The 23,131-nt window shown below is 47.1% G+C and overlaps 1 long non-coding RNA gene across 1 annotated transcript; it reads right to left on the reverse strand.

Annotated features, from left to right (window-relative positions):
* Nucleotides 1-237: 237 nt before the first annotated feature.
* Nucleotides 238-21,590, reverse strand: LOC149121725 (uncharacterized). The gene is made up of 2 exons (XR_016222457.1): nt 21,452-21,590; nt 238-314 (listed from the first exon to the last, which is right to left on the reverse strand). It is a non-coding gene; the product is annotated as an uncharacterized LOC149121725 (long non-coding RNA).
* Between the last annotated feature and the right edge of the window lie 1,541 nt (nt 21,591-23,131).

Genomic DNA, 23,131 nt, shown 5'->3' on the forward strand with positions numbered 1-23,131 from the left:
ACATATCATTAATTTAAATATCCTGCCCTTTGTTCAAGGTAGTCCCTTAATCCTTACTCTAAGTAAACCCATTAGCAGGAAGAAAGAAGATTTGCTATGTCCCATTATTTTTGCAGGCCAGGTTGAACACTTCTTTCGAGAAACAACTCAGGTTTCTAGGGCACACTTTAAAAAAAAAAAACATATTTGAAAACAAGATTGCTTCTACCTAATTTCTTGTATGGATCAAATTACTTCTTTTTCTCAGAATCAAGAGTAGCAGCCTCGTGTGGGAGCCTCCCAGTGGAACAGCAGAACACTCTCTGTTGTATTTCCTGAAAACAGCCAAAAGGGTGATCAGGACAGAAAGGTTGGCTTCGAAAAATTCCAGAATTGCGTGCCAGTAAATATTTACTTGATATGTTCTCGATGTGTGTGTTGATTACAAAGTACAATGAAGTCTATAGAACAGCTTATGCCCAGTAGGATTAGAGAATAGCAATGAAACTCAGTGGAGAAAAAAAAAATTCTGTCCTAGCTATAAAAAATTAACTTAAAATATATAGGATCTCAAACACAATCTTTATTTCTAAGGATCTGTTATAGTTATACTTCTTGACCATTAATATTTCCAGCACTGCTAAAAATTTACAGTAGAAATGAACTGTTTGTTATCTGTATTAGTCTTGCAGTACACAGGGTAAAACGGAAATGACATAAACAACAATGATGACGTGATCTGTTGAACTGAGATGTATACTTTAAGCCTGGTGTTGTTTCTATGTTTTCTAAAATGGTGACTGTCATGAAACTAGAAAACCAAAGTCCAACTGATTTTTCCTCCTTTGAGGATTTATTTATTTGAAAGGCAGAATTAAGAGGGGGAGGAGAGAGAGAGAGAGAGAGAGAGATCTTCCATCCTTTGGTTCACTCCCCAAATGGCACACAGGTTAAGGTTGGGTAAAGAAAAGCCAGGAGCCAGGAACTCCATCCGGGTCTCCCATGTGGGTAGCAGGGGCTCATGCACTTGGGCCATCTGCTGTCTTCCCAGGAGCATTAGCAGGGAGCTGGATGGGACACAGAGCAGCCATGGTTTAAAACTCTGCATAACAACACTGGCCCCTTTTCTTCCTTTAAGAGAGAACTACTGGGACCAGTGTAAGCCCTAGCAGTTAAGGCGGCCTCATACCACACGAAAGTACTTGGGCTTGATGCCTCACTCTGGTTCCTGATTCCAGCTTTCTGCTACATGCATACTGGGAGGCAGTGGTCATGCAGCAAGTGGATGGGTCGCTTCTACCCATGTGGGAGATCCAGGCTGACTCCTGGCTCCTGGCTCCGGCCTGACCCAGCCTTGGCAGTATTTGCAGGTATTTAGGGCAAAGAACCAACAGATGGAAAATCGCTCTCTGTATATCTGTCTGCCTCTGAAATAAATAAATGTATAAATATTTAAAAGAAATATGTTCTCACTGAAACAAGCGGGTTCTGAAGGGATGGATAGCAAGTTTCTAAGACACTGCTGCATATTTATGTAAAATTGTCCATGACTATCAACAACGCCGGCTTGCCAAAATCCACAAGTCCTCACCACGCGCTGCGCCCTTATCGCACCCCTCACAACAATCCCCAGGCTGCCACACTCAGTTTTTGATTCAGCCATGTCGCAGATCGTCAGGCAATGCTCAAACACAGAGAACTGTGACAGCATCCGGACTCAGCATCCACCCAGCGGTGGAACAGAGCTTCCTGCGCCCTACAGAGCAGTCTGTCTCCTCAAAGGCTCAGGGAACCAAATCCATATCAGAACCAGGTTTCTCAGAAGCCAGGCCTGACCCTTAGCCCAGGCTCCCTCACTGCAGAGTCCATGACCCACGCCCCTGTACTTCACTCTCACATCGCAGGCTACGCCTTAGAATGTTGGAAAATTAGGGGCTGGTGCTGTGGCATAGCATATAAAGCCACTGCCTGCAGTGTAGGCATCCCATATGGGCGCTGGTTCAAATCCCAGCTGCTCCACTTCTGATCCGGCTCTATGCTATGGCCTGGAAAAGCAGTAGAAGATGGCCCGAGGCCTTGGGCCCCTGCACCTGCATGGGAGACCTGGAGGAAGTTCCTGGCTCCTGGCTTCGAACCAGCACAGTTCCAGCCCTTGCAGCCATCTGGGGAGTGAACCAGTAGATGGAAGACCTCTCTCTGCCTCTTGTTCTTTCTCTGTGTAACTCTGACTTTCAGATAAATAAATAAAAATAAATTTTTAAAAAGAAAAAAAAAAGAATGTTGGAAAATTAGAAGTCAGGATCCCAGGTTCTGGTGTTGACAGTCAGCTTTTGAATCTTGGCTCCCTCCCTAGCTCAAACACTGCCTGGCTAGTCTCAGGCACTTTATTAAAAAAGACACAACCCTTCTTCATAGGATATTTTAAACTTTTATTCTCACTATCCTTATGGAGAGAATAATTCACATGCCATAGAACACACACATTTAAAGACTATAGTTCAGTGGTTTTGGAAGTACTGATGGGATTGTGCAACCACCACCTTATCTAATTCTAGAACATGTTCATCATCCCATTAGCAGCCACCACCACATGAATCCACCTCCTATTTGGGACACTTCGTACAAGTGGCACTGTGCATTAGGTGGCCTTTTTGTTGTTGTTGTTAAGATTATTTATTTGAAAGAGTTACAGAGAGAAGGAGAGACCGAGAGGTCTCCCATCCACTGGTTCACTCCCCAATTGGCCGCAACAGCCAGAGCCACACTGATCCGAAGCCAGTAGCCAGGAGCTTCTTCCAGGTCCCCCACATAGGTGCAGGGGCCCAAAGACTTGGGCCATCTTCTACTGCTTTCCCAGGCCATAACAGAGAGCTGGATCGGAAGTGGAGCAGCCGGGACTCGAACCAGAGCCCATATGGGATGCTGACACTGTAGGCAGCGGCTTTACCTGCTACGTCACCCTTAGGTGGCCTTTTGTGACTGCCTTGTTTACCATACCTTCAAGGTTTCTCAGATGATCCCAATACTTTAACTGCTGTTCTTACCAAACAATATTCCGCTGTGCCAGTAACCCACATTTTGTTTATCTTTTTATCCACTGATGGGATCTGGATTGTTTCCATGGAGGTCCTGTGTGGACCTATGTTTTCACTGCTCCTGGGATATGCCAGGGATGGCATTGCTGGGGCCTTCATGAATCTAGATAGAACTACCAAGGTGGTTCCCAAACTGTCTGCACCCGCCGGGTATTTTTCCGAATCCTTGGTACTGTTTCTTTTTTTATTAAAGCTATCTTGGGGCATGGGAAGTAGTATTGCATCGTGGTTTTGATTTTTTTACAAAGACATTGATTTATTTTCTGAAAGGCAGAGAAACAGAGAGGGAGGGAGCAAGGGAGACAGTGAGTTCTCAAGAGAGAGAGATCTTCTATGTGCTGGTTCACTCCCCAAATGCCTGCAACAGCCAGGGTCGGGCCAGGCCAAAGCCTGTTGTGGCCGTTTGGGGAGTGAATCAGCAGATGGAAGACCTTTCTCTTTGGCTCTCCCTCTGTCTGTAACTCTACCTCTCAAATAAAAACAATTTTAAAAACTTAAACAAAAACCAGAAATATTTCATTTTGATGACCTCCGATTAATCTATTTCCCCTTCCCCCTTTGTTTCCTTGTGCTTTTGGTATTCAGATTTACTCCTGTGCTTAAGAGGATTTTTGGTGAAGATTAACGGGGTTAATGTATGAAGATTCTGGACATGTAAATATCAGCAGAAATGATGATAATAATGGATTGTCAGTGAGAAGAGTTCTCCGGGCTCTACCTTCTGCCCTTTCCAGATTTCCCTGCTCTCCACCTTCCAGGATTTTCCTCTCCTTGGACGGGCTCTGGCCTTCATTGCAGATTCTTCCTCATACACTGCCTCTGGGTGTCCCAGGATCCTCAGTTTCAAGCCAATGGTCCAGACTCGTGCTTCATCCAGGTCAGGACTGCCCAGCAGGGGGCATCAGAGAACCAGGAGAGAATCTCCTTTTCAGGAAAGCCAGCATTCATCCAACAGCGTCTACTGTTGTGTGAGCGCCAGCTGCCTGGCATCCTTTGTGTGAACACTATTCCTAGTCCCTGGAGTAGCTGCAGGCATGAACTGATAGCACCTCCATGTCACAAAAGAGGTTTCAGAGACGTTCTGTAACTTTTCAAGCATTTCCTGGTTCAGTGTAGCAACGAAGGAACTGGGCTTGGACTCCAAAACTTACATTCTTTTTCTATGTTGCCCATCCTCACCTTACAGGGGGGCAACAAGAAGCAAGAGTTCCAACTTCCTCTTCTTTAGTAGCTCTGGACAGCATCAACACATGAACAGAACTGTGTTAAGAGACGGTGTCCCGGACAAAGGGGACACGCTGCAAGTCACACCCTCTGACTCTAAGCACTTATGTGTGAATGCGGAAGGCACAAGCGGCAGCGGGTGCAGAGGCAGGAAGGAAGTCGTAACGCCTCAATAAAGTCAACTTCAACGTTCTGTCACCTTAGTCACATGTTCCGCCCTGGCTTGGAGTACAATGTTGATAACAGCTAAACTGTGGCTTACTTTAGGGGAACTTGAACCTGATCAGTTCCCCTAAGACACTAGACTTAGAATTGGAGCATCACCCACCTAATGGACAGTACTTTCTCAAAATGTTCTCTGGGTCCCCTTGCAGTGAGATTATTAAAATGCAAACCCCAGAGCACTCCCCATATTGACGTCCAGGCTTGGTGTCTGGCAACTGCCTTTTTTTTTTTTTTTTTTTTTTTTTTTTTTGAGAGGTACAGTTACAAGCAGAGAGAGGGAGAGAGAGTGTAAAATGTCTTCTATCCTCTGGTACATTTCCCAAATGGCTACAATGGCCAGAGCTGGGCTGATCCCAAGCCAGGAGCCAGGAGCTTCCACGTGAGTCTCCCACATAGGTACAGGGGCCCAAGCACTTGGGCCATCTTCCACTGCTTTCCCAGGCACATTAGTAGGGAGCTGGATCAAAGTGGTCACTCCCAAATGACATCAACAGCCAGGGATGGGCCAGGCCAAAGCCAGGAGCCAGGAGCTTCTTTCAGGTCTCCCAGGTGGGTGGCAGGGGACCAAGCACTTGGGCCATCTTCTGCTGCTTTTCCAGCTGCATTAGCAAGAACTGGACCGAAAGTGGAGCAGCCAGGACTCATTTGGGATGCTGGCGTCACAGGCAGCAGCTTAACCCACTGCACCACAGGGCCGGCTCCCAGACCTCACTTCTTATCTTTAGGAAACACTATCTCTCTTTTGAACTCCTGCTCACTGATTCCAAGTTATTAAATCATTAAAGCAGAAATTGATAAAGGTAGGAAAATTTCTATAGTTTGGTGCATGGTAATAATTCTAACAGCCAAGGTGGCTGTTTTGCCGAGTGATTAAGCTTCTCCTTGGCAGGTTGTATCTGGGGGTTTGAGTCAGGCTCTGACCTTGACTCCAGTTTGCTACTAACACATATCCCATGAGGCAGCCTGGGAGCTCAAGTAGTTGGATCCCTGCCACTCATGTGGGAGACCCAGATGACAGGTTCCTGGCTTCAGCCTGGCCCAGCCCTGGCAGGCATTTGGGGAGTGCACCAGCAGATGGACGACCCCTACCGCTGACTCTCTGGCTTTCAAGTAAATAAAAACACATTTTAAATAATGGTGGCTAATACTTCCATCTCACTTAACGTGGGGTCAGGGACTATTCTAAGTCCTTTACATAACACTGAATCCTCATACCCATCTCAAGTTGTTGCCTCCGCTAATTTCAGATCTATTACACAGAAGAGGAAACAGAGCTTAAATAACTTTCGCAAGATCAAGGTCACAGAGCTTATCATTGATGCAGCCCAAACTCAAGTCCACAGACAACCTAACTTTGAAGTCAAACAACACAATTCTTTCAAAAAATACCCTAATACTGAAAGGCTGGAAAAAAACAAACTCATGTGTCCATCAGTAGGGGACTGGTTAAAGGAATCCTGATTCCTCCATGGAAGCACAGCTGTAGAGAAGCTGGAAGCTCTGAGCTGAAAGTCATGGTGCAGAATGTACATCATAGTCTGACTTTATATTAAAAATCAAGCTCCTCTTAAAAATTGATTTTGGGTCTTTACTTAGTATACTAAGTTAATCTTCTGTATATAATTAAAAATTAATCTTAATGAGGAATGGGATGGGAATGGGATGGCTGCAGGTGGGAGAGTGGTTATGGGGGAAAAAACCGCTATAATCCAAAAGTTGTACTTTTGAAATTTATATTTATTAAAGTTTTCTAAAAAAATTGACATTAGGGAGCTCTTTTTGTACTGAGAGGTGAGCCCTTGTCATATGAGTGAACAATTTTTTTTTTCTCAATTTGTCATTTAACTTTGATATGGTTATAATTTTCATTGAAGTTATTTTTGCTATATGTACTCGAATTAATCTTTTATGTTATGGCTTTTGGATTTGGAGTCATCAGGAAAAACACCCTCCCCCCATCAGGGATACAAAGGTGTCGCTCCCCCTCTTCGTGGAGGAACGACACAGGACCCTGCGCTGTTCTTTCGTCTGCTCGGCCCTCCCCGGGTTTGCTGCTGGTTCTTCCCGGGTTGGCTACTATCCCTTCCACCTCCGTGGAAGGGCAGTTCCCCCTGGCCACATTCCCCACTTCCGCAGGGGAGCGGCACACCGCCGGCCGGCTCTTCTCGGGGGCTGCACAGGTGTTCCTTCAGCTAGATGTTCCCCTTAGATGTTCCCGGTGCATGTCGTCTCTCTCCTCCTTTATAGTCCTGCTCCGCCAATCCTAACTCGGCTGCCCACACGCCGAGTACGCTGCTCTCCACCAATCAGGAGCAAGTCCTACAGTTTATTGGTTGAACTGGAGGCAGCTGTGCGGAAGCTGTTTACTTCTCTCCCAACGCCATATTGGGGGAGAGCAGATGCATAGAATAAGTCTTAATTCGAGTAACTTAGTCTAGTCCGGTTTGCTCCCCACAAAAGGAATCCTTGCAATATACTTTTTCTGGTGATTTTAGGGTTCAATTTTTAGGGTTTCATTTTTAAAATTTTTTTATCTTGACACTTAGCTAAGGTATGGAATGAATTCATTATTTCTGATTTCCATTACTAAATTTTTATTACTTCTTATTTTTTGAAGATTTATTCATTTATTCAAAAGTCAGAGTTACACAGAGAGAAGAGAGACAGAGAGATAGAGAGGTCTTCTATCTGCTGGTTCACTTCCCAATTGGGTGCAACAGCCGGAGCTGGGCCGATCCAAAGCCAGGAGCCAGGAGCTTCCTCTAGGCCTCCCATGTGGCTGCAGGGGTCCAAGGACTTGGCCCATCCTCTACTGCTTTCCCAGGCCATAGCAGAGAGCTGGATCGGAAGTGGAGCAGATCTCGAACCAGTGCCCATATGGGATGCTGGCGCCCCAGGCCAGGGTGTTAACCCACTACACCACAGTGCTGGCCCCAGTTTTTATTATTTAAAAGGTAGACACACACACACACACACACACACACACAAGGAGACAGAGATTTTCCACCTGCTGGTTTACTCCCCAAATACCTATCAAGAGCCAGGCTGAACCCAGGAACCAGGAACTCAATTCAGGATTCACAAGTAGATGGCAGGGACCCAAGTACTTGAGCCATTATCTATTGCCTCCAGGGTGCCCAACCAGCTTGAACTGGAAGCAGAGTGGGATTTGAACCCAGACACTCCAACCCTCACCCCCACAATACTCATTAGCGAGGTGCCTCCTGTGTCCCACCAGCCGGAGGGGCCTTCTTTATCATAAAGGAAATGCGCCTACAGGTTTGGGGTTACTTCTGGACTTTCTCCCTCTAGGGATTATGTTCTGCGAGGTGGCCAGAGGACTTTGCCATTCCGCTCAGCTACTATGAATGTTCCGGAGATAAAATTGTGGCCTGTTTAATGTCCCATGTTATTGATAATGCCCCTCATCATCCTGGGGACATTGCAGAGGTAATGAACGGTGCCCTGTACAACCACAACTCCAGCAGCAAACAGATCCTGAGAAACAGTCCCTGTCCATGGGAGACTGCGACAGGCACTGAGTGAGACATGCACACTCATCATGCTGGCTGCTCAGCTGCCGACATGGACAGGCAGCTCGCATCCCCATCTGGAAAACAGCAGCAGTGAAGTTTAGGATTAAATTCATCCTGGCCATGGCCCAGGGTACACATAGTTCCCGATTTATGATGCTTTTTGACTCACAATTTTTTCCACCTGTTTAAAAGGACACACATTCACCAGAAAGTACACTGTGAATTTTGGTCCTTTCTCAGGCTCACGAGATGTAGTCCTTACTCTCATGATGCAGGGTAGTAGCACAGAGTGCAAACCCCAGGCAGCCACAGGATCCCATGGGGAAACCACTGGCATGCCACGATGCACCGAGTTGCTAGACTGTGATGCTCAGGGGCTTGGGTGTATTTAGTGCATTCACAGAATTTCCAACCTACGATGGATTTCTTAGGCCACAACTCCATGTGAGCATCTGTGTCCTACTGAGGTCTATTCACATCTCCTTCATGTTATGTGTGTGGAAGTGCAGGACCAGAGCCAGGCTTTTCAACTGTCCAGACTCCTAGGCCAGGCCACTGCTAGCTCCCACGATCCACCTGCATTCTCCAGAAACCACATCAAAATGGCAGTTCAACTTGGACATATAGCAGGAATGTCATAGGGACCAGTCCAACAAAGTCACATTTCATGTTGTAAAGCCCCTGCACAGACCACTCTGTGGCCTAAAGTCCTTTTAAGTTTCCCCCAGAAAGCCCCGTTTGAAGAGGACATACACGCTGAGAGTCTCTCAACTTTGCAGACGTACCCAGGGTTTTACGTTACGAGTGCGGGGCCTCAAAGCCTGTGTGTGACTCTTGGCTCCACCCCTGCCCCCATGTTAAGCTGCAATGACCCCAGCTGGAATGCGTCCATGTGTGCTCTGTAGGCCTGGACAGCTGGGAAGAGAGGGGGGCCAGGAGACAAATTACGAGGTGTAAAATGCAGCAGGAAGAAAAACAAACTGAGATGACAAAAGCAGGTGCCAAGGGGCCCTCGTTCATGGCTCCGTCAGCATCACCTCTTTCTGCATGATTAGCAGCTCAGCTGCATTAAGGCCCATTTCATGCCTCTTTGATCCTTTGATGCCCTGAAGAGAGAGAGAAATTGCACCTGTTGCTGAGAGATTTTTCTCAGGGCAGAGCAGGCGCTGTTTCTCGGCAGGCGCAGGCGTTCACCTATGGCGCTCTGTGGATGGATTTCAAGATCTGATTGTTCAGAGATCAAAATCTTCAAGGACTAGCTGTAGTATAAAATCCCTATCCTGGGGCTGGTGCCGTGGCTCACTTGGTTAATTCTCTGCCTGCGGTGCTGGCATCCCATATGGGCGTGAGGTTCTAGTCCCAGTTGCTTCTCTTCCAGTCCAGCTCTCTGCTGTGGGCTGGGAGTACACTGGAGGGTGGCCCAAGTCCCTGGGCCCTGCACCCGCACAGGAGACCAGGAGGAAGCACCTGGCTCCTGGCTTCGGATCAGCATAGCTCCGGCCGTAGTGGCCATTTGGGGAATGAACCAACGGAAGGAAGACCTTTCTCTCTGTCTCTCTGTCAAATGAAAAAAAATTCCTATCCCTTTATTGCAACTTTCCAACTGACTGTCAGAGGATTCTCGATTCTCCAGCCTTTGCTTTTGATCAGCAGGACTTCAGGAAGCTGCAATCTTTCAAGACGGTCCCAAGTATCTCTCACGTGCCCTGCTGATTCAGAAACTCCACGTGACCAAACAGGCAACAGTTCTGAAGATGACAGCCACCACATGACCCCATTGCACAATAAGCTTTGCCAGTACAGCCCGCAGATAAACACTGGGCTGCGACAGCGCTACGAGGGACTGCCCTCTCCATGCACCTGTCCTGCGGATCCCACAGATGCTCCAAATTCCCCCTCCACTGTTGTGGGAGGCATCTCGTGCACCTGTGTTCCCCGGCCTGGTCTTCTTGGCTATGCTTTGGCCTTCACAGCCTCTCTGTCCTCACCAGCTCTGGCTCGCTGTGTAATGGTGGAGGCCCACAGAAGGTATCACTATGGCAGCTGGGGTCCTCATTGGCATTTTTCTCCACCCAGACTGCAACCCCCTGAGTGCATGCTCAGGGCTATGTCTCGGTACCAGCATCCATCTGTGTTCCCCAAGTCCTGAATGGATTCTTTTTTTTTTTTTTTTTAAGATTTATTTATTTATGTGAAAGTCAGAGTTGCAGAGAGAGAGGAGAGGCAGAGGAGGTCTTCCATCTGCTGGTTCACTCCCCAGATGGCTGTGACGGCTGGAACTGCGCTGATCCAAAGCCAGGAACCAGGAGCCAGGAGCTTCTTCCAGGTCTCCCTGACTGGTGCAGGGACTTGAACAAGTGCCTGTAGGGGATGCCAGCGCTGCAGGCGGTAGCTTTACCTGCTATGCCACAGCGCAGGACCTGAACTGATTCATTTTTAATGTGATCTTCTACCATAATCTTCACCTCCGGACTCACAGCAGGAACAAGACCGGAGGACTACCTGGGCAAGTGACAGACGTGCCACCTCCCTTGAGCTTTTTGAACCCCTCTTCCTTTAGGTGCATTCCATCCCGGATGGTTTGTCAATCCCTGCAGCCAGGGGCATGCTAAGGCTCTGCTAAGTCCTTGGAGAAACTTCTGTGAGTCTTTTGCAGTCAGAATCAAAGCAACCTTGAGATAAAACCTTGAAAGTTTCATTTCTTGAAATTTGCATTTTGAATATATGTCCTCATAGGCATGGATCAATAGTTTCATTTTTCAATATTGGAAGCCACCTGTGTTTCCTTCCCAACCTCTGGGGGGCGGGGACAAGAAGTGTTAAGATGAAGGAAAGGCTCTGAATCCCTGGCCCTAGCAATGGGCCTGCTAATTGGTATGACGCCTCAATCACGCCTTCCATGTCCCACGTCCAGCAGTTTTTTCAAAGAGGCCTCCGCTACACAATGTTAGGTCCTCAGGGCTTACAGATTCGTGAACCACTCAAGACGCCTGCATTTCAGGTCCCTGGGTTTACTATCCCAGCCATCTGTGCCTACCGTGCTTCACAATCCAGTCTCTCTGCTTTGCAAGCCTAGCTTTCCACCAAGTGGCATGTACCTCGCTATCTGGAGGCCAGATACAGAGTGGTACAGGAGAGAGAGAGGGAGAGAGGGAGGGAGGGAGGGAATCTATATATAGATCTATGGATATAAAGATGTGTTTATTTGAAAGTCAGTGGTATGGGGGGGGAGGAGAGGAGAGAGGCAGGGAGGTGGAGAGAGAGAGAGAGATTTCTCTATATTCTATACATAGATCTATATATATGATATCTATCTATATAAAGATGTGTTTGCTTGTTTGAAAGAGTTACAGAGGGGTGGGAGGAGTGGGGGAGAGGCAGGGAGGGAGAAAGATAAAGAGAGAGAGAAATATCATTTATCTGCTGATTCACTCCCCAGATGGCAGCAACAGCCAGGGCTGGGCCAGGCCAAAGGCAGGAGCCAGGAGCTTCTTCCAGTTCTCCCACATGGATGGCAGGGGCCCAAGCACTTGGGCCACCTCCCACTGCTTTTCCCAGGCCATCAGCAGGGAGCTGGAAAGTGGAATGGGGTGGTTGGGACATGAACCAGCGCCTATATGGGATGATGATGCCCAGGCAGCAGCTCTACCTGCTATGCCACAGTGCCCGCCCCAGGTCAATTATAGACAGCTGGAAGCATCCTAAGTCTGGAACGAGCACAGCCTCTGCCCTAGGATGGTCCTGTCAGTGCCCAGGGCCGCAGAGCCACTGTTTCAGCCAGCGGAGCCCTACCTGGATGCCCCCTTTCCTTCTGCTTCCCTCCGTTCCCGTTGCCTCACTCTGCAACACAGCTCAAGTCAAAGACAGGTAGAGAGCAGTAGCCCGTGAGGGACAGGGTCTCACCACTGTCCCCACCATGACCCTTAAGCAGAAGGAGTTAGTGAATTCCTTCCAAGCTGCTGTCCACGTGTCCACTATGGACACGTGCCGTCGCATGGAATATGGGACGCTGTTCTAGTGGGAACTCAGATCTGCCGTATAATCTTCAGTTAGTTATTATCTACATTGATGGCATGTAGCATCTGAACTTTTTCTGTCTCCCTGGAGGTGACTCCGTAATTTCACCTCAAATCTATTCTAGGCAAAACCGAAGTGACAGTCTGCTCCAAAGTGCATGGATGGGATGGCTGCAGCTTTACTACATGAACTGAAAACCATCTTGAGTTCCCCCTCGCAAGGGATGATCCTGCTTCTCCTGTTTTCCTCCCCGACTCTGGTGTTGGTCTGGATGTGGGTCGTGCTGATGCAACCTCTGCACTGGAAATCTCTTTGCCTGGATGCCCTGGCTGAGCACTAGCTGCAGGCACCACGCACCACGCACAAAGCCCTGTTGTGCCTGGGTACTGAGCGGCTCCTGACCCGACGACGACTTCTGAGATTGGAATACGCCCCACTGAATGGTGACAGCAGGAACTCATCACGATCAATCACCATCCTGAAGTGAACACAAAGAAAAACAAATCCCAGACATGGAAGAGACCATCGATAGACCTCACACGGGGGTGGCAGAGTTCCAGAAAAGGAACGGGAAGCAAGACATACAATTTCCCCCCAAATAATGAGAGAGACAATGCTTCACATCCAAGAAACTCAAAGAACCTAGACCAAGATGCTAAAAGGAGAACTGAGAGCAGTTCAATCTAATAAAGTTTAGCTGAGCCAAGAAAAATGTTCACGACAGGGCAACATTCCAGAGCCAAGATGGTTCAGAAATGCACCTGCTGGTTCTAACTACAGCAAGAGAAAAGGAAGCGACACAACCAGCGTGAGTGGCTACAGAAAGCACTTGTCTTATACATCCTGGCTGAAGCTCAACTTCTGTAATTGGTTGAGACTCAATTATTGGGTTACAAGGCTGTACTGAGGTGAGGTTACAGTTCACCATGTAAGAGGGCAGCTTTGGGCCAACTCCATCACCCAGGGACAGAGGCCAGTTAAGCCCATTTCATTTTAGCAAAAAGGAAAACACATACTTGCACTCACACTTATACCCAGATCCAGACCCAGACCCAGACCCGGACCCACCAGCCAGGCCATAGTAAGGTGTAGAAAATATCTTGAAGAGAGCTAGCAAAGAGAGAGACAAGACGATGCAAAGCATACAATCAAGATCACAGCAGACTTACTGAAAACCATGGAAGGCAGGCAAGGGAGTGTTATATTTTTAAAAAATCACCAAGACTTTATTTTTTTAGTGCAGCATTAGGGGTACATAGAACAGACAGTGTACGGAGTTCCATAAGCCCAATCCACATCCCTCCCCAATGCAGCTTTTCCTAGCATGAACATCTTGCACCAGTGCGGTCCAAGTTACAGCTACTGATTGCACTTGAAAGTTCAGGTAGTTGATGCAATTATCCATCACATACTTATCACATTCTTAGTACAGTGTATCACTTACAGTAAGGTTTACTGGTTGTACTCTGTGGATCTATACGGGTTTTGTATACTCTGTGGATCTATATGGGTTTCGAGGCACGCCTAATGACATCGGCCATCACAGGTTCACATGGAATCGTTCCACTGCCCAAGCAAACCCTACATTTCACCTATACATCCGCTCCTGTCTGACCAAATCCCTGGCAATCATTTGTCATTTGACAAGTACAGACTGGCATATTGAAAGCACTGGGGGCACAGAGTACAGCCAATGCAGAATTCTATGCAGTGAAACTATTGTTCAGTAATGAAACTAAAATTAAAGTCTCACGTACACAACAAAATCAGAGAATTCATTGGCAGTAGACATCAATCACAAAGAATGTGAAACATGTTTTCTGGCAAGGGTTTATTACCAAATGGAAACTTGAATCTGTATAAAGAAATACAAGGTACGGAAAATAGTCAAAATGAACATAAATGTACAAGATAGGTTTTCTCATTTTTAATCACCTTCAGAGATATTTGACTAACATAATAACAGTTTGCTTTTGGATTTAATTTTTAAAGATTTATTTACTTTGACAGAGTTGGGGAGGAACAGGGAGAAGGAGAGGGAGAGGGAGAGGCAATCGATCTTCCATTTTACTGGTTCACTCCCCAAATGGCCACAATGGCCAGTGCTGGGCGAGGCTGAAGCCAGACTTCACCCAGGTCTCCCATGTGGGCGGCAGGGGCCCAGATGCCTGGGCCATCTTCCACTATTTTTCCCAGGTGCATTAGCAGGCTGGATCGAAGAAGAGCAGCCAGGACATGAACCGGCACCCATAAGGGATGCTGGTGTTACAGGCAGTGGCTGTACTGGCTGTACCCTGATACCATCCCCACAGCTCTATAATTTACACCTTAGAGGAACCAGTTAATTTTTTTAGCAGATGTAAAGCCAGTAAGCCACTGGAACAGACAGAAGGCAATCATAAAACATTATCCACAAGAGAAAGAAAACAGGAGTAAAATACAAAAGGGAACAAACAGGCAGCAAGGCAGATCACGTAGGGGCGGTTGGCACAGCAGGCTAACACACCACTTGGAGCTCCCCAATCCCGTATCAGAGTCCCCGGGCTGATCTCCCTTCCACTTCCAATCCAGCTTCCTGCTAATGTGTCTGGGAGGCAGTGGACTGATGTCCCAGTATACTCATGTGGGAGTCCCAGATGGAATTCCTGGCCCCTGGCTTCGGCCTGGTCCAGCTCCGGCTGTTGCAGGCATTTGGGGAGTGAACCAGCAAACAGGTATCTGTCTCTCCTTCCCTTTGTCACTCTGCCTTCCAAGTAAATAAATGATCTTAAAAATAAATTTGAAAAGTAAATCCAAATGTATCCACAAGTTCAAATTAGCTTACTCAAATCAGAAGGCAGATATTATAAAAACACACAGGGACGGGCATTGCGGCACAGCGGGTTGAGCCGCCCTGCTTCCAACCCAGCGTCCTGCTAACGCCCGCTAAGGGGCAGCAGAGGACCGCCCTGCCTGCTGCCCACGTGGAAGGCCTGAAATGCAGTTCCGAGCTTCTGGGCTCAGCCTGCCTGTTGTGAGCACATGCAGATAAAGAGCGATACCTCTTCTCTTTCCTACTGCCTTTCAGTAAATGAAAATGAACATTTATAAAAACTAAAACAGCCAGCTATAACTTGTCAACAAGAAGTCCGTTACAAAGAATCACATAGCTTTGAGCTGAATCAAGCCTGCTGCATGTCTTACAAAGGTGACAGCAAACAGTTTTATAATGTTTGAAAAATAAACGTGTATTTAATGACCTAGAAATCCTAAAATGACAAGGATACTTCAGGAAGTCCATGAACAATGCACACTATCTATCTCTCAACTCAATTTTTTCTACAAACTTTCTGGAGTACTCTCTTATCAGCTAGCCAGCCATTTATGGAAACATTTTCCAACCCCTTCTCCAATATATATTTAGACACAGTGAATTAAAGATAAAAAATAAAGATATACTGTTCAAGCACTACCCAAAAGACAGCTGGAGTGGCTTTATTAAGAGCAGGCTTCAGAGCAAAGAATATTACCTTGGATACAAGGGACGATAAACAGGTCAAATCATGACACACATGACGAGGCAAGGATAAATGTGTCAATTCCTGATAAAGACACACAGATCTTAAACACATGCACGTCTTAAAACAAAGCTTCAAAAACACGATGCCAAACCTGACTGAATTAAAAGGAAACAGAGACAAAATCACGATTTTACTTGTACACTTTAACACCGCTCTCTCCGTAACTGAAAGATGAGGCAGAAACACAACTGGTAGAGACACAGATTTAAAAAGCAAAGTCAAACACTGGACCAGACCAGCACACACTCAACACAGCCGTCACCGAGACAGGACACGCATGCTCTTACTGGCCATGAGCAAACCTCAACAAACTGAGAAGCCACAAGTGGTCCACACGCTAACCTACATGAAATTACACTGGAAATCAACAGCAGGTACAGGGAAAAATCCCAAGAGTCAGAAACTGACATAATTCTCAAATAACCTTGGGACAAAAAACAATCCCAAATTTGATGACTCAACTATTTTTAGATGGAAATTCATAGTAATAAATGGTTTTTGTATACAAACTTCATAATTTCGTATGTTTTGAGAACATGAGGCTTCCCACTCTACCCCTCTTCTCCCCCTTTCTCCCCTCCCTCCTCCATTTTTAATTTCTGCAATGACAAACTTTTGACTTACTTTATAGTCACAAGCTTAACCTTCCAGTAAATAGAGAATTCAACAAGTAGTAAGCAGAAAATCCACTGTTCTTCAAGAGTGTAGACAAGGGCTATAAAAAATAATCAAATCTCAAAATGTCAATTTCACTCATGTACATTATTTTTGTGCTCTATATATTAGTTACCACCAATCAGAGAAAACATAGGGTATTTGTCTTTTGGGGACTGGCTTATTTCACACAACATGATGTCTCCAATGTTAATATTAGAAAACAGCAGGGATCAGGGGTGTGGCTTAGGTTAAGACTCTACCTATGGCACTGGCATCTGTTATGGGTGCTGGTTCAAGTCCTGGCTGCTCCTCTTCCAATCCAGGTCTCTGCTATGGCCTGGGAAAGCAGTGGAAGATGGCCCAAGTCCTTGGGCCCCTTTGGGAAACCAAGAAGTCGTCTTGACTCCTGGCTATAGATTGGCCCAGTTCCAGCTGTTGCTCTCATTTGGGGAATGAACCAGCGGATGGTTCTGTCTGTAACTCTGCCTCTCAAATAAACTAACTAAAAAAAAAAAAAAGCAAAAGTTTCAACTCAATAAACGTCCACTTTAAGAAATTAAAAAAGAATTAAACCTAAGTCACAACGAAGAAAATAAACAGTAAAGAGTATAAATAAAACTGACAATAGAAAAACAGACAAAAACCAATAACAGAAATAGTTCTTCCCAAAAATACAATTAATTAAGCTCAAGGCAATCCTGAGACACAGGAGAAAGAAGGCAGAAGAGGAAGAGAAACAAGTGGCCAATATCAGAGATGACAGAACATCCTCCCAGCTCTCTTGCATTAAAGGGTAGAAGATTAATTCAGGCAATTTCAAGTCAATGAGTCCGACACCTTGCACCAGTGTCCTAACAGGGGACACCTGGCAAAACACCTGGAGATGCAAGTCCTGTCATTCACACCCTCCTACCACAAGGAATGACCCTGCTCCCAAGTTTGGTTAGGAACCTGTGATTTAGGGGTCGGCACTGTGGCTCACTTGGTTAATCCTCCGCCTGCAGCACCGGCATCCCAGAGGGGCACCGGGTTCTAGTCCTGGTTGCTCCTCTTCCAGTCCAGCTCTCTGCCGTGGCCCAGGAGGGCAGTGGAGGATGGCCCAAGTGGTTGCGCCCTGCACCCGCATGGGAGACCAGGAGGAGGCTCCTGGCTTCGGATCGGTGGAGCACCAGCTGTGGCGGCCATTTGTGGGGGTGAACCAACAGAAGGAAGACCTTTCTCTCTGTCTCTCCCTCTCACTGTCTGTAACTCTACCTGTCAAAAAACAAACAAACAAAAAAAAAAAAAAAAAAAAACAAAAAAAAAAAAAACAACCCTGTGATTCAGATGAAATTCTCTGAAAGATCCCAACTTCCAAAAGTTTTTTGGCCTTTTTTTTGTTTGTTTACTTGAAAAGTACAGAGATACAAGGATGGCTCCTATCTGCTGGTTCACTTCCTCTTTGCCTTGGTTGAAGCCAAGAGCAGGTGTCGCTCCCCCTCTTTGTGGAGGAACGACACAGGACCCTGCGCTGTTCTGTCTGCTCGGCCCTCCCCGGGTTTGCTGCTGGCTCTTCCCGGGTTGGCTACTATCCCTTCCACCTCCGTGGAAGGGCGGTTCCCCATGGCCACATTCCCCACTTCCGCAGGGGAGCGGCACGGGTTCCCTTAGATGTTCCCCATAGATGTTCCCCATAGATGTTCCTGGTGCATGCCGTCTCTCTCCTCCTTTATAGTCCTCCTCCGCCAATCCTAACTCGGCTGCCCACACGCCGAGTACGCTGCTCTCCAATCAGGAGCAAGTCCTACAGTTTATTGGTTGAACTGGAGGCAGCTGTGTAGAAGCTGTTACCTCCTCTCCCAGCGCCATATTGTGGGAGAGCAGATGCATAGAATAAGTCTTAATTCCAGTAACTCAGTCTAGTCCGGTTTGCTCCCCACAGCAGGGAACTCCACCCAGGTCCTCTCAGTGGGTACCTGAGCCATCACCTGCTGCCTCCTGGGGTGCACATCAGCAGGAAGCTGGAATCAGAGCAGAGACAAGGCTTGAATGCAGGTACTGTAACCTGGGGTGAGGTGTCTTCAATGCTACACCCAAGGCCTGCCCAGAAGCTCTTTTAAGAAATAAGTACAGGCCGGCGCCGCGGCTCACTAGGCTAATCCTCCGCCTTGCAGCGCCGGCACACCGGGTTCTAGTCCCGGTTGGGGCGCCGGATTCTGTCCCGGTTGCCCCTCTTCCAGGCCAGCTCTCTGCTGTGGCCAGGGAGGGCAGTGGAGGATGGCCCAGGTGCTTGGGCCCTGCACCCCATGGGAGACCAGGAAAAGCACCTGGCTCCTGGCTCCTGCCATTGGATCAGCGCGGTGCGCCGGCCGCGGCGGCCATTGGAGGATGAACCAACGGCAAAAGGAAGACCTTTCTCTCTGTCTCTCTCTCACTGTCCACTCTGCCTGTCCAAAAAAAAAAAAAAAAAAAAAAAAAAAATAAGTACATTGGTGCTGGCGCTGTGGCGCAGTGGGTTAAAGCCCCGGCCTGAAGTGCTGGCATCCCATATGGGCACTGGTTCTAGTCCTGGCTGCTCCACTTTCCATCCAGCTCTCTGCTGGGAAAGCAGTAGAGGATAGCCCAAGTCCTTGGGCCCCTGCACCTATGTGGGAGACCTGGAAGAAGCTCCTGGCTCCCGGCTTTGGATCGGCACAGCTCCAGCCATTTGCGGCCATTTGGGGAGTGAATCAGTGGATGGAAGACCTCTCTCTGTGTCTCTACCTCTTTCTGTAACTCTTTCAAATAAAATAAATCTTTCAAAAAAAAAAAAAAAAAAAAAGAAAGAAAGAAGTAACTACAACAATCCCTACCTTTAAGACATGGACTTCATAGTTCGAAAACGTTCTATAAAAGAGAACTCCAAACTCCCACAGCTTCACAGGCAAATTCTAACAAATAGAAAAAAGTAATATATCATGGGGCCAGTGCTATGATGTAGCAGGTAAAGCCGCCGCCTGCAGTGCCGGGATCCCATGTGGACAATGGTTCGAGTCCCGGCTGCTTTTCTTATGATCCAGCTCTCTGCTATGGCCTGGGAAAGCAGTATAAGATGGCCCAGGTCCTTGAGCCCCTGCACCCACGTGGGAGACCTAGAAGAAGCCCCTAGCTTTTGGCTTCAGATCAACACAGCTCTGGCCGTCAAGGCCAACTGGGGAGTGAACCAGCAGACGGAAGACCTCTCTCTCTCTCTCTCTCTCGCTCTCTCACTCTCTGCCTCTCCTGTTTAACTCTTTCAAATAAATAAATCTTTTTAAAAAATAATTTATCACAGAGATCTTCCAGAACACAAAACAGAGGGACTATCTCCCAAGCCATTTTTTTTAAAGATTTATTTATTTATTTGAAAGGCAGAGTATGAGAGGCAGAGGCAGAGGCAGAGGCAGAAAGGTCTTCCATCCACTGGTTCAGTTCCCAGATGACCACAACAAAGCCAGGTGTTTGGTCCAGGTCTCTCACACGGGTGCAGGGGCCCATGGACTTGGGCCATCTTCTACTGCTTTCCCAGGCCACAGCAGAGAGTTGGATTGGAAGTGGAGCAGCAGGGACTCAAATTGGCACCCATATAGAATGCCAGCACTGCAGGTGGTGGCTTTACCCGCTATGCCACAGCCCCAGCCCCCAAACCATTTTATTAAGTCGCTACCATGTTACCTAAACTAGACATGACAAGAAATCCAGTGACTGTATCCCTTATGATCACAGACACAAAAATCCTGAATAGTGATTCAAATCCATCAATCTATTAAAAAGATCATAAATAATGACCCACTGGGATTAATCCCAGAAATTCAAGGTTTATTTAATATTGGGGAAATCATCAAAGTAACTCAATCAACAAACTGAAAAACAATAACATGCCACTGAAGACAGTTGTTCTAAGTCAATTTAAACCTAATTTCTCTAAATATTCAGTTTGTAGCAGTACCTGAACTTTCCTATATTTGCACACCTAATTATAAAAATGTTTAAAAAAAAAAAGACTGAAGGTGGTAGTACTCTTCTTGCTATCTGACACTGTATACTGTTTCATGTTAGCACAGCATTCAAGGCCATTCATTTGAATCACAGTTAATTTTTCCATCCACCGTCTTCAGCATGAATTTGAGTTTCTTAAAGAGCCAGGAGCCAGTGTAGTGGTACAGTGGGACGCTTATGACTCCTGTGTTGGAGTCTTGGTTCACGTTTTGATTACCCTCTTTCCAACCCAGCTCCCTGGGAAGGCACCGATGATGGTCCAAGTACTTGGGTCCCAGATACCCATGTGGGAGACTCAGATGGGGTTCTAGGCTCCTGGCTTCAGCCTGGCCCAGCCCCAGACATTGCAGCCATTTGGGAAGGGAAGCCGTACATGAAGATCTCTCTCAGTGTCTCTCCCTCTCTCTCCTTTTTATTTTTATTTTTATTTTTTTTTAATTTTTTGACAGGCAGAGTGGACAGTGAGAGAGAGAGACGGAGAGAAAGGTCTTCCTTTGCCGTTGGTTCACCCTCCAATGGCCGCCGCGGCCGGCACACTGCGGCCAGCGCACCGCGCTGATCTGATGGCAGGAGCCAGGTACTTCTCCTGGTCTCCCATGGGGTACAGGGCCCAAGCACTTGGGCCATCCTCCACTGCCCTCCCAGGCCACAGCAGAGAGCTGGCCTGGAGGAGGGGCAACCAGGACAGAATCCAGCGCCCCAACCGGGACTAGAACCCGGTGTGCCGGCGCCGCAAGGCGGAGGATTTGCCTATTGAGCCACAGTGCCAGCCTCTCCTTCTTTCAAATTAAAAAAAAAAAAAAAAAAAAAAAAAAAAAAAAAAAACTAAACGAAAACAAAAACACACCAGGAACAGTAGCAGGTATTTGGTGCACTGGTTAAGCCTCTGGTTAGGATGCCCACACCCCACATCCAATACCTGGGTTTGATCCCTGGCTCCAGCCCCTGCTACTAGCTCCCTAATACAGTGCTAAGAAGCAGCAGTGATGGCTCAAGTAACTGGGTTCCTGCCACTCACATGGAGAAACCGGGATTGGGTTCTGGGCTGCTGGCTTCCCTTGCCCGCTTCTTTGTTCCAGGCATTTGGGGGAGTGAAGCAGCAGGTAAGAGGTCTCTCGTCTCTCAGATTTAAAAAATACATATAAATAAGAATAAAACTCACCAATTTGTTGTAGGAGGGAGAACAGACACAAAAGTACTGCACCCAGCTGCTTTCTTCCCAGCAAGCATGGAAGCATTTTTCCTGGCTGATGGTTTCAGGCTCACAGTACTGCATAAAGAAGACCAACACGGAGGATGGTGCCACAGGGAGAGAACATGTGGCACAGGTTGCGATATGAACAGCTTCTTAATCCTACGGATAAGACAGTGGCTAACTGAAATGCCAATCGATATGCGGACGGAAAGATAAACGAGCAGATAAATGGTCGCTGGACAGAGAGTCAGGTCAGACCACAAAAATCAGCTTCCTAACACGGCCTCGGCCATTTGGGAAACAAAGCAGCCCCTGCCCTCAGCAAAACTAGGACCAGACTTGGCCAAGTCCCGGAAAAAGCAGCAGGGAGGAGAGCACAGGAAGCAGAGTCAGCTGAATGAGGATCAGTTGTGGAGACAGGCACGTGCCCCAGGCCAACCTGGTTCAGCTGGGTATCCTGGAAAACAGCCACCTGTCAGATGAAAACTCGGAGACGAGCACTTAGGAAGGGAACTTACTTACAGAGAAGACTGCAACCAAACTGTCAGGCTTTTGAAGGACTGGTTTTACTTAAAAAAAAAAAAAAGTTACTTGAAAAATAAAAAACTTTCACAATTATCTGTGTTAAACAGTAGTAGTACCAGCATTACTGTTAATAGTTAGCCTGGGGGGGTGGGCAGCGCTGCAGCGCAGCAGGTTAACGCCCTGGCCTGAAGTGCCGGTATCCCATATGGTCGACGGTTCGAGATCTGGCTGCTCCACTTCTGATCCAGCTCTCTGCTATGGCCTGGAAAAGCAGTGGAAGATGGCCCAAGTCCTTGGACCCCTGCATCCACGTGGAAGACCCAGCAGAGGCTCCTGGCTCCAGATCAGCTCAGCTCTGGCTTTGCGGTCATTTGGGGAGTGAACCAGCGGATGGAAGATCTCTCTCTGGCTCTGCTTCTCTTTCAAATAAATAAAAATCTTTTTTTTTAAAGAGTTAGCTTGGCCAGTGAGCAAAATAGCAGTTTTTTAAATATAATCATTCATCTGACATCTTCAAACACGTTGAAAACCACTGCCTTTTTGGTTCAGCTCAGGTTTGCAAAGCACCTTCCACGTCTAAGTATGGGAAACTTAAAGACAGGTACAACCTTTGGTTCTGCTGAGCCCTACCAAGGTGTCCCCTCAAGGCAGAGTTAGGACTGCCATTTACAATCTCCTTGTGAGTCAAATCACACACGTGTCAGCCTTTAGTCCCTACTTTACCTTGTCAGGGCTGAGAGGTTAGACCAGCGGCAGTTTTGCCCCCACTCTGACATAACAGGGCAAGCTTAGGTTATTAAATATCCTACAGTGCCCAGAAAAGCTCCCACAACAACCAACTATGCAGCCCCAAATGTCAATCATGTCACTATTGAGAAACCACAGCAAAGACTAACAAGCCAGAACACCTGGGTTGAGTTTCCAGGTTGACCATTTAACAGCCGTAAACTCTGGAAACACTACCACCCTATGCTTGAACTTTCCCACTTGTAAGTTGTTGGGATAGTACTTGCACCTCACAAGGTTGTGACTATTAAGTGCTATGACTTTGCTATGGTAACCTTCATTGGAAATACAGATTCCCTCAGTTTCTTGGATTACAATGTATGCTCCTAACAATAT

The sequence above is a fragment of the Oryctolagus cuniculus genome, chromosome 16 (assembly GCF_051225735.1).
Source record: "Oryctolagus cuniculus isolate XC-2025 breed Fujian yellow rabbit chromosome 16, ASM5122573v1, whole genome shotgun sequence".
Taxonomy (NCBI): domain Eukaryota; kingdom Metazoa; phylum Chordata; class Mammalia; order Lagomorpha; family Leporidae; genus Oryctolagus; species Oryctolagus cuniculus.